The sequence below is a fragment of the Belonocnema kinseyi genome, chromosome 4, assembly GCF_010883055.1.
Source record: "Belonocnema kinseyi isolate 2016_QV_RU_SX_M_011 chromosome 4, B_treatae_v1, whole genome shotgun sequence".
In the NCBI taxonomy this organism is placed as follows: Eukaryota; Metazoa; Arthropoda; class Insecta; order Hymenoptera; family Cynipidae; genus Belonocnema; species Belonocnema kinseyi.
The window spans coordinates 147,805,249-147,818,339 of NC_046660.1; the positions used below are offsets into that span (position 1 = coordinate 147,805,249).

The 13,091-nt window shown below is 31.0% G+C and overlaps 1 protein-coding gene across 6 annotated transcripts in view; it reads right to left on the reverse strand.

Moving 5' to 3' along the window:
• Positions 1-13,091, reverse strand: part of LOC117172093 (DE-cadherin-like) — a 470,947-nt gene that overhangs the window by 400,435 nt on the left and 57,421 nt on the right. The window lies entirely within an intron of this gene.

Here is a 13,091-nt window from a genome sequence, read left to right on the forward strand (position 1 = left end):
CCCCCCACAAACACAGCAAAAAAAAGCCGCACTCGGCGACCACTTACACCTGCCAGCCAACAAAATGTCCCGCAGAACATGCAGCCGCTAGATCGTTGGTTAGCAGAGAGGGCAAGGGTCGAGGAAGCCACCCAATCGAATAGCCAAAACCAGCTTGCGCCGGGGCAGCGCGCGCTCAGCTCCTCATACAAATTCGTCGCGTAGAACCTACCAGTCCACCTACCACGCATCTGGGGCTACTCCGCACCACTTCCCCGGCTTACCTCCCCCCCCTGCTTTCGACACCGCTCTCCACCCCCGCATCTTCAATCTCTCTCTCACACTCACAGGGTAGAGAACAAAATAGATCAGGCGATTTGTACTGGAGCAAATTTATTTTCCTGTTTAAAAACAAACTGACCAACTCATTTACATTAAATATTATCAGAAAAAAATGAGCTCAACTTCAGGGTACAATTTGATATGCTTAAGGGGATCCTTTTGAGATAAAACTTCTTTCAATTGTTCCTCCATATTTATACAATATATTTCTGAATTTTTTGGTCAGCATAATAATATTTAGGGCCTCTTTTAAAGCTTTAAACAAGTAAATTTGAAAAATGAAGCTATGGTGTCGGGAGCAGCGGTTATTATGAGCCCTAATGGCAACAATGGAAACGAGGACAAGAATGGATACCTCGGTCTATTATATTCTTGAGAAAAGTAAGCAAAAAAAACTCGAAGGGTTAAATATAATAGACCGAGGTAGCCATTCTCGCCCCCGCTCCCATTCGTTGCCATTGGGACTCATAATCATCGCTGCTCCCGACATCATAGCTTCAATTTCAAAATCTACTTGCCTAAATCTTAAAAACAGGCCCTGAATATTATTATTCTGACCTTAAAATTTGGAAATATATTGTATAAATATGGAGGAAAAATTGAAAGATGTTTCACCTCAAAAGCATCCACTTCAGCATATCAAATTGCATCCTGAAGTTCAGCTCATTTTTTACTGATAATTTTTAATGCAAATGTGTCGGTCGGTTTTTTTAAACAGGAACATGAACTTGCTCCAGTACAAATAGCTTGATCTATTTCTGACAATCGTACAGCTAATCCAATTTCATAGCGTAGCCGTTGACAATAGGTCTAAAATAGATGGAACCTTTTTTGTGCACTATAAAATTTTGAACATTTTTTCACATGACTATGTTCGAACTAAAATCAACAGTTCTCCAGTTATTTAGAAAAACATGTTATTGTTTAACACTTTCCAGCATAGCGGGCCTTTGCCGTACGCATACGGGTGGGGACTTTTTACTATATCTTTATAAAGCCATTCCCAACGTATCTGTGAAAAAACTGCTACTTTTAGGAATTTTTTTCTCAAATCCTTCTTTGAGTGGACTACAGAAGTTTTGCCTCGCTATAGGTCAAACATAATGTCCCAAACTTACCGACATTACAGTTTTGTTAGAGATAGGCTTAAATTCGACTTTTATTTTGATTATCAAAAGATGTATTGAAAAATGAAGTAATAGGACATTGAAGTTTACATTGCGAGTTCATTAATCCATAAATAAAGAAAATTAATTATGTATGCTGAACTATCGAGCAGTCAAACAAGAAAAGATCAGCACTGACGACTGGCAGTAAATAAAGGAACTAAAAAACCGGTTTTCCTACACTATTTCGCTTAGTTTATTCACAGCAAAAAAAGTCTTGATTCGAAACCAAAAGTGAGCTTGTTGCAAGGTGTAACATAAAGAAGACCAGTTCCGCTAAAAACTACCATAGCTTGAATTCTTTAAAACGAACTACTTATAACACTACAAGTTAGACCCAATGTGGTCTTGAAAGTGGCCGGTTGCAATATTATGGTCTAACATCAAGCCACTGCATGGTTTAGAAATTAGTTGTTAGCTAGACGGTAGGCTAACATCAAGCCGCCGCATAATCTTAAAAGTATCCTGTAGTCAGACTGTGGATTTACATCAAGTCACTCTATAAATTTAAAAGAAGTGCTAAATTTGACCTAGATAAAGCCTGTATTATAAACAAATTTACGCCCGAAAACCAGTTTCTTTGAAATAAAAGAAACTTTTCTTTGATATATTATTATTACTGAATGTATTATTATTTGTTGATGTGGTTTAATTAAGTCCAATGTGCGCAACTATGGAAGCCTTTCTCAGCAATTTGACACGCACGCTCCCTGATCGTAATGCAAAATTGAGTGCCTGCTCCAATATTGGACACTTTCGTCGAGACAAGTCCTTTTTTGACAGTATCTCCGCCCAAATACATAAGAATGCGCGTCCGTAGGTTATTTCATGATCTTGTTAGTTATTCACACGGTGAACAGAGTCCCTACTCAAACAATTAAGAAACAGATAGGTACGACGACTATACGACGCATCTCCCTCGGCTCGTTCAGCAGCTGTTAAGTTCGCAATTCTTTAAAATTAGCTATAGCTGTTCAAAGTTCTCGAAGCTGCACTGAAAAAAATTTGCATTGAATCAAGTAGGCTAATTCACTTGGCTGATTTTACTTGAAAAAAGCAAGTATTTTATTTTTATAAGGGACCGATTTTCTTGAATCAAGAAAATAATAGAGTCAGGACAACTATTTGAATCAAGAATATATTTACTCTAAGCAAAAAACTATTCAATTAATTTGTTTTATTATACTCATTTGCGTAAAGTTCAATAAAATATGGAATTAAGAATATTATATTCTCATGATAAGTAACTAAAACTCTAACAAAATTCTTGATTCAAGTAAAATCATATGCTTCTTTTAAATACTATTTTCATTGAAACAATGTTAATGTTCTTGAGACGAGAAAATGAATGTATTCAGCGAAAAAATAATTTCTCTTAGAATAATGCTTGAATATTATCCTTCAAATAATTATTTATTTGAAACGAATGTCAGATTTACTTTGAAGATACATATGCTATCAAAATAGAATCACATCAGTCTTTTCGATATAAAAATTGTAGACTTGATACAATAGACATCGCACACATATTATGAAAATTAATTCACTTCTTACTGCAAAAGTATCTTATAAAGTTGACATGGTATGAAGTTGGTTCTCTTCGGCGCTAACAATTATTTTGAAATTCGATAATATTTATAAAATTCAAAACATTGGTGCACATAATCAATTTTATTTATGCAAATGAAGATAGTAATTTGCAACTTTGATAAACTACAAACATTACGCTTGCACACAAATTAAATCACTCATAAAACTATTTAAAAAATTATAAGTTTATTGCGTCGGTAAGTTTTTGTGGGTAAGAATTAAAAATTTTCAAACAGATTTAAAACAAGTGTTTTTAATTTTAAAATAATTATGCAAGACTCAAAAGTAATTCCATTCCTAAAATTATTAAAAGGTTATGAATGTACTGCGTCTATAATTTTTTTCGCTGATTATTTGTATGTATTAATCTATTTAAAATTAAATCATTTCGAATTTTTTTAACCGTGAAACATTTTTGTAAATAATAAAAAATAAATATATGACAGCATAAAACAAAGTTATAAGCTTTAAAAAATTCTTGAAAATACAATTATTACATTTTCTTGATAATTTAAAAAATGATATGCGTTTATAAAGAAAAATATTTAAGGAAAAAGAATTCAGTAACATTTTTAAAGAGTTAATTAAGAATGCATTTCACTTTATGAAAACATAATTCGAAAATTGACAATTAAAATTTTTTCAAATGAAAAAATTGAGAGTGTAGTTCAATTATTTTTTGTATATTTTAAATAATTAATTTAGGAAAGCAATTCCATATTTTAATCTTAGGAAATAATGTATGATCAAAGAATTAGATAAATTAAAAACTTTGTGGTTTATGACAATTTTCGTATAGCAGAACATCATTTCTTGTCATTAATGTTATTAAAGAATTTTTGTACGTGCAACTTTTCTTCATTATTCATTACCTTTGGGTCGTTTTTAAGCATTTTAAATATTGAGAAACAACAAGTGTTAAGTCCGTAGTTAAATAAGTGAAACTTACTTCGCTTTTTCACATATGTTATAGTATTATTTAAGAAATTTTGTTTAGAGAATTTTTGTTTACTGTTTATTACTTTTAGATATTTTATAACATTTTTGAATATATTAAGAAAACAAAAGTATAGAGTCTTTTTTTGAAATAAGTCAATTTCAATACTAAAATTTTTGTAAATAAAAAATGGTATATTAAAGTCTCTTGAAAATTTTCAAGTATGATCAGAAAGAATTTTTCTTAAAAGAAACATTGAGTTCCACAGCGTTTAGTTTGAAGATGGTTGAGGCTCACCATACGGCTTCTTATGACACTGCCTTGAAATTCTTACTCGAGATTATGTCACCGAGATTCAAGTGCTTTGATAGCGAAGTCGGCAGAGCGCGCGGTTAGGAGACTAGTTTAGGTAGTTTAGGTGGGGTTAGAATCCTCGTGGAGTGCGATTTTTCAAAGAGATTAAGCGTGCGATTATATTCGTAAGTAACAGTGTGCGAGAATTACGTGTTTTAATCATTTTAAATATGAACATTATACAACAATAATTTTCAAAATAATTTTTTTCGCTGAGAAATAGTGATCCGATACTTCATATTCTTAGATTAAGAAAATATGTTCTTTAAGTGTTTCAGAAATGATTTCTTGGAAGTGAACTATATTCTGCATTTGATTACATCTCTATATAAAGTAAACATTAAATTTTTAGACTAATAAAATGCGATATTCTATCTAAGAATAAATTTTCTCAGATTAAGAAAATGTACGCTCAATAGACTGGTTTGAGGCACCGGATTTCACTTCGTCTAAAAACTTATGTGTCTGTTCGAAATATAAACGCTTCCGCTTGATTCCCTTCGACATTTTCGTAATGCCTGGTTACACCTGGTTACGCAACACATGACCTAAACACTGACTGACTGAAAACGAACGGAAGCGATTGTCCTGCGAAATTTTAGCCACTGACAGAAGGTGACTGAATCAGACGACAGGATTAACTTACGGGACTCCAGTGTATAATTATGTATCTCGGTCCCCACATAGAAAAGTAAGCTCCTCCGCTTCTGTGAATAATATTTTAATTTTTCGGATGCAAAGCACTGAAATTAAACCACAAAATATGAATTTTAAAGCAAAATAATTCATCAATTTTGACCTAAAGTACATTCATTTCGACGCAAGCAGTTGTATTTGAAACAAATAAAGATTCAACAAAAAAGATAGAAAAATTATGAATGTCTATGATCAGTCGGTAAAAAGTCTTTGAAGCCTTATTACTCTGCAAGAAAAATTCGCAGAAAGTTGAATTAAAGACAGAAACATTTTTCGGCGTTATGCTTGTAAAGCGATCTCAGTTTGATTTTCTTACCAAAGTTTTGGTCTTCACAATGACAGAAAATTTGTGACAAAAAAGAAGAAATTACCATCAACTTTCACTACATCGACTTTCTAATTCCTTCGCACGTTTAAAAAATTTTAACAAAATTTTGAAAAAATAAATAAATATTCTGTAACAAGTATTTAGCAAATGGGAATTTCTTATTCCTTAATTTAATGATTATTTTAATTATTAGAGTTAAAAATGAAAGAACGAAAAATCTCGGCTGTGGATACAGATTTTAAGTTGAACTCTAGCTTACAAGAAGATTGAAAACGTTCGTTCACTGCAGCTTTTACAGTTTCTATTGTTTAAACTTCTAATTAAAAAAATGATAAAGCCATTCATTTCTTAAACAATTTTCTGTTCCCAAAATCATTTTCAATTGTTCCAACAATCATCGTTTGCCTGAAAAATTTCGTTCTTCATTCAAAGTATGAAAAGTTTTTATCTATCGGGATAAATTATAAAAAAGTGATGCATACTGAGAGTAGAACTTGTTGCTTAACATATTTGGTCATTTATAAGTGATTTTATTTGTTTAAACCATTTTTTCTTCCTTAAATCATTAAAAAATATTATTATATTATATATTATTATAAAAACGAGTGTTTCAGCATTGAAAATCATTATAGCTTTTGATTCAGTCCATAAATAATTTGTATTGGCCCTTCCAATTTTAATATGAAACCATCTCTGATGAAGCAATAGATTCCTCAAAAATAATTACTTGTATCATTAACACCTAGTTAAAAATTAGCGTTGTTTTCTCGAATTAGGAGTTCTTATTCTGATCCCTCTAATACCTTAATTGGAAAAGCACCTGACCAGAAATCAGAAGTTTTGTGGTTCAATCCCAAATGGAGTGAAGAAAGAGTAGGATCTTTTTTTAAGAAATAATTTAAATTTTTACTTAAAATAGTATTTTCCATCTAGTCTCATTAGACGTTAAGCATTTTCTGTTATTAAAGATTCTTAACTTGATCGATATTGTATAGATTTTCTGCCTTCATGGTTTGGAGGGTTGTCTACGGTCGGTGAAGTACCATCTCTGATGATATAATAGATTCATTAAGAATAATTACTTGCACCATTAACTCTTAGTTAAAAATTAGCGTTGTTTTCTCAAATTAAGAGTATTCCGTTAGTAAATTTTTTGACATGTTAGAGGGAGAAACTTGGCTACGAGAGAAACAGAAAATCTCCAACTATTTTTATTGCACCCTCGCGTTTGGTTTTGGTTACTGTTATTCTGCTCACCTGTTCAGCTGCAGAGAAATATAAAAAATTGACAAAGATTTTATCTATGTATGGAATCCGCGTGAGAAATAATGAATGTGCCTCCCATAAAAGAAAAAAAAATTCATATCTAGTGTCTAGCGTTTGTGGAAAAAAAATTTACGACTTTTCCAAATTTTTCAGGACAAAAACTCATTCGTTTAGGGGCATTTCTAAAAATGTATCAAATGAGAAATTTATCATACGCTCCCAAGATCCGATTTTATGTTCAAAAACCGTCTTTTTGTAGTTGTTCATTATACCACTGTGAAAATCGCAAAGCTGAAATTGAAAATATTTTGAAGTTAGCTTTTATTTATTCCTTTAACTTTAGCGAATATAATGACATTTCTACTATCCAATAATTCGTTGTTTCTTTATTCATAATGTGTCCTCCAAGGGTTCACATGACTTCCATTCTTTAAAATCTTTCCACTTATATCTATATTTTTTACAATCTTATCCTTTCTATATATGCAATTATTTAAAACTATTTACATACATCTTATATCTAGTTTCTTATCTCTATTTCCTGCGACAGCGCTATTTAGGACTTATTAACAAACGAGTGAGCGAGCGACGAAAGCGAGAGTGCAAGCGAGAGAGAGAGAGAGAGCTTGAGAACGCAAACGCATCTTAGTCTACTTAACCTTTATTTGAATCCTCAATCCTCTCCCATCTTTCTATTAATTGTCTTTCCTTCTACCTTTTTTCCAATTCTTCATAATTCACTCCAGTACTGTCTTTTATTTCTCTATCATTAAAGAACTCCCTCCTTTCTTCTTCCCATTTCGTTAATTCGATCGCCCTCCCCCTCTTCTCTTCCACCTCCATCAAACACTTTCTTGCTAACTCCCCTCCTTTCCCTCCTTCAACTTCGTCTCAAATTTAAATGCCTTCTTTCCCACTGTAATACTTAACTTATCTCTTTATGCTTCTTCTCTCACCAAATATCCAGGCGTCCTCCAGTCTGCCCCTAGTGTCCACCTTATATGCCTTTTTTGTAAACTCTCAATATCTTTCCTTTCTTTCCATCCGCATATTTCTGCTCCATAACCTAACACCGGCCATAAAATCGTATTAAATACCCACATTCTCCTTCTCCAATTTTTGTTGAACCTTCTTTTTCTTATCCCCCATTACTGTTTCATTACCCTGCTGCTTTTTATATCCTTTCTCTTATATGAGCTGTATGATCTCCATTCGTTTGCAAGATATACCCCAAATGTTTATACTCTTTTACTTCTTCTAACTTTATTCCCTTCCATCTCCCTGTCCATTCTTTCTTCCTTCCACCTTCTTTTGTCTCCGACAAAATAGTTACATATACTTTATACAGTGTTGGCATCAATGTCACCCACCTATAATCTTTAACCTCCTCTCCTTTGCCTTTCTTTACTATTGGTATAACTACTCCTTCATATTTCTTCTTCCTCATCTCTTTCTCTACCATATTTTTCTCCCTTTATAACTTTTCTTTCTGCACCTTCCAAGTTAAGATTTGTCTTCCATTTTCCAATAACTTTACAAAATTATCTAAAGTATTAAATACTTATAAAATTGCTACGATTTCTAAATTTAATAATAATTTTATAATTAATAAAAGTTGGTTGTATACAAACAACAATATAATTTTAATCATTCTTTTGATTGGGATAATGTAAAAATTATCGATCGTGAATCCAACCATAAGAAAAAACTTTTCTCAGAGATGATCCACATTAATAGCAATTCTAATAATATTAATAAAAAAGAAAATATTTTTGCCCTCAGTCAAATATACTTTTCTTTATTACAGAAATTAAGTTTATGATCATTCTCGCTACTAGATAGAGGTAAATCAAATCAGTGTTATTTAAAATTGTATGTATGTGTGTACTGTCATATTATTGTACATAAATCGATGCAAGGTTTTGTCTCTTCAGTTGACTTTACATCGTCATCAGTTCAGTCACATTAAAATGTGCTCTGTACTTATTTTTATTTCTTTTAGACGTGTTAATACTTAAACCATGTTTTAACTAGTGATTCTTAATGATATTTTTTTTAATGTGCTGCGTTCTCTTATATTATTCATCTGTATAAGTAAGTGATTTTAATTTGGTGTTCTTCTTTTTTAATAAATTAGCCTTATGAGGTTGGCGAACCCATGCCAACGAAACGTCGCTACTAAATTGTGGTTTTTTTTACTCATTTGCCTTCTCCAATCGAAACTTCTGCTCCAACAACTCACTATACCCTTTCTTTTTTTTTCCTATATTCTTCTCCATTACTTTTTTTTCTTCTCCACTTTCTTAATTCCTTTCTGACCTCCTTTGTTTCTCTTTACAGTCCTCATCCCACCCCCTTCTATTCCCCCTTTACTAACTTTATTTTTGTTTGTGCACTCTAATCCTATTTTTATTTCTCCTATCATTTTTTACATCTCCTCGTCCACATTTCTCTCTCAGATTTTGATATTTCTGACATTTCTCTAAACTGTTCTTTTCCTTCCCTTGACCAATCCCCCTTTCCTACACTTTTTATACTTGCTCCCCTTTTATTCATATTGCTATTGCTTTTTTTTGCCACTAATGCCACTATTAAGGGAAAGTGATCTGAATCAATATAATCACCTAACTCTAGTTTCTTCACCTTCTCTCTTACCTCATCATCCACTAACACATAATAAATTACCGTTTCCCTGTCACCTCCTTGAGCGTGTAAACAAAAATTTTCAACGAATATAATAGTGGGTATATCAAACACAAAGGATTACTTCTTCATCAAATTGTTGATTTTGCAGCCTAATAATAAAATTCTTAACTAAAAGTATAATCGTCAGGAGAAAGCAACTCGCGAAAATCAATATGAATAAAAGGTCAATAACTTGCTAACAAACAATTATATCAGGGTAATTTTTTAGTATATTCTACTTAAACATACTGCAGTAACTTCAATTTATTGATGCAATATTTTACTTAATTTGGGAAATTCCGGAAGCTAAAATTTGGCCACATTTGAGAAATTATTAACTAACATAATGGATTTTGTTTATTACTTAAACAATTGCATTTCTCAAAATTACCCTTAAGTTATTTTTCACTCGGCAAATTTTGAAAATAACTGTCCTCCTTTTTATTAATAATATGTTCGATATTACCGGAACCAAACGTTTTGCTCCTGGCACTTTTTGTTTCCTTATTCTTAACTTAAGTTTTAACCAAAACAGACTAATTTTAAAACCAAAATAATGGATTTTCCTAAGAAAAATTAAATTTTTTAACAAAAAAGTTTTTTAAGTCAATAAAGAAACAAAAACTCAACCATAATGTTTAATTTTCAATCCAAAAAGACGAATTTCCTGCAAACCAGTATATAGTTTTCAATCCAAAGATATGAATTTTCACCAAAAAGTTTAATTTTTAAAAACAAAAATATGAATTTACTACCAAAATAATTAAATTTTCAACTAAAAAAAGATAAATTATCCAGAAAAAATGGAATAGTTATATTTGCAGTTCAAACATTTATATTGAACTAAATAAAATAGACATTTGTAACCAAAATAAATGCAATTTTTATTAAAACAGTATGTCTTCTACCACAAAAATGTATTTTTTAGCAAAAAGTTAGCTATGCATATAAATCTGAAACTTGTGAAAAAATAAAGTAATAATTCTAGTGAAAAACTAAAAAAAGTTCTGGATACCTCTCAGCAATATCTTTAAGAGTTTTATTCATTTTTTTAAACAATTAGAGTGTTATTAAATATTGTGTCTTTATTAGAAATAAAAGTATTAGTCGGAAAGAAATCTCAAGTATAAAAATTTCAAGTATAACAAAAATTTTAATAATGTGAAAAAATTTAATTACGTTTGAGTAGGCTATGGGGGAATTTTTAATCTCTTCAGAAAATGCTTGTTGTGTACAACAGATATAGTGAAGAGGTTTATATCTAGGGCGGGGTAATCAGAAATTTGCCAGCAATACCTGGGATCAGTACATAAAGGCGGGCGCTTGTCTTTTCCTCCACGGCTACCTGGGTACCCTTGTCTTTCCAGTGTGCATGGAGCGATACTACATACGATCCAGTAGTTAGCTATTTTAAATATTGTACCTTGAATTCAAAATACTGCAATAATCCTAGCGTATTAGTCCGAAAGAAATTTCAAGTAGACAGGCAAATTCCTCACTAACATATCCCTAGGGTTTTTTTTCAATTTGTTTGTAACAGTTATTTAAAAATACTATTCAAACACATAACAAGCAGAATGATGAGCCTTCGATTATAAAAATGTATTTTTAAACAAAACTAAAATTAATAAATTTGTATCCAAATACATAGTTTACTTCTTGAGCAAAAATATTAATTTTTAACAAAATACACGAATTTTCACAAAAATATTTAAAATGAATACATTTTTAACCTAATAGTTAAATTTTCAAACAAAGAAATTGAAATAATCAGACTCCCGCTGGCATAAGTATACAGGTACTTACGGCGGAATTGATCATCGCCCATTTTGAACACGTGAAGTTTGAGCAAATCTCAATTTTATTTTTGTATAGATATTTTACTATTTCTGCACCATGTCCTGATCAGTCCAAACATATTGTTCGAAAGATACGAATCTTTTCCTAATCTTGAAAATAGGACGTTGAGCAGACGACATTTTTACAACGACAACGACAACAGCGACGACAGACACTGACGTAAAAACTATTTTTTTTACCCAGGGGGCTCAAAACGTCGACATTTAATGGAATCTGTGAAAGTCATTTATCACATAAAATCAATACCTTCTCATTGGTATGAGAATTTGAAAATGGTAAAAGGGTATTATTTTTTTGCATAAAAATTTTATAACTCTACATATTGCGCTAACTAAATAGGAATGTTTTATATCCCGGAAGCTAGAACCGCTAAATTTATATTTAATCAAAATAAAATTTAGCTCACGTTTGCTATACTTGTGCCCATTTGTGCAGTAAACGGCTTTTGAACGAACGAAAATCACTGGCACAATTTTGATAAAACTTGTATTTTTTCTGGATCCCCAACTTGTTACGGGCGCATCATAAGCAGGTTTTGTAGACGGTTAAAAGAAATACACAATTTTCTGTATTGAAAAGGTTATGTACTTTACCTGCAAAACTTAAGAAACCTGTAATTGTCAGGGAATTTGTATACAACTAAAAATACTTGAAAATTTCAGGGATTTTTCTTAAAGTTAGGGTATGTTTCGAGAGCGTGCTTAAGTTTCTTTTTGTCTTGTGATATAAAATTGAATAACAATGATTTCGCATTTATAAAACTTGATGTATATATAACTGCATTTAACTATGTTGATGAAAACTTTTTTTTCAATTAGTTTTTTACTAAAATTTCAATATTCTTTTTTTCGTTAAAAACTGAACACTTTTAGTTGAAAATTCACTTCTTTGCTTGATAATTCAACAGTTTGTTCGCAATTTTTTCTCTTTGCTGAAAGAATATTTCTTACTTAAAAAATCAAATTCAGAAAGTCGTCTTCTTCAGTTCTGAATATCCCCTACTACGTCTTTCGCTGAAAAAAGTGTTTTTGAAATGAAAATTTAATTACTTGATTGTAAGTCAAACTTTTTTGTTGAAAGCTAATTTTTATGGTCGAAGATGCATCATTTCAAATAAAATTTCAGTTCTTCAGCTTAACGGTCAGATTCATTATCTGAATTTGGCTGATATATCTTCTTAAATAAAAAATAAATGAAATATTACTTTCTCCAGTGCAATAGTGATGAAGTCGAAATCTTGAATCTTCAATTTTTGTTTGCAAATTACCTTCTTTTTCATTAGTTCTTTTTTGATAATAATTCATAATTTTAGATGAAAATTCATCGTTTTGTTTGAAAATGTAACTATTTTTTCAAATGGTTTTTTTTGTTGATTTCAATTTTTTTTAACTAAAAATTTAACTATTTCAATTGAATATTCCCCTATTGTTATTCAAAAGTTAGCTCTTTGGTAGAATATTAATTTTATGAACTTAAAATGTAACTATGCAATTTTTTAATTGACAATTTGCGGCTCTGGCTGTATTAATGATCAATTTAAGAAGAATTTAAAGACAAGATTACTGCAATCCATATGACTGAAAAGTTTCTTTCGATTCAGTATTTAAAGGATATTATTACTATTATTTTGCTTTTACTTTTTGTTTGATTAAAATGATTATGGGAAGATTTCTTTCCATTTCCGAAATTATTGCACTTTCTATATAACCCATAGATGCCACGCTAGACGTGGTAGGCCTATGCATTGATATACTGGAGACTGATTTTTCAGGTTCAACAATTTGCAGCCATCTACCAGGTGTATACATATGAAACCGGTATTTTTTCAAGAAAAAAACACATTTATTTCAAGAGAATGATAACAAATATTTTATTCAAAGTATGCGCC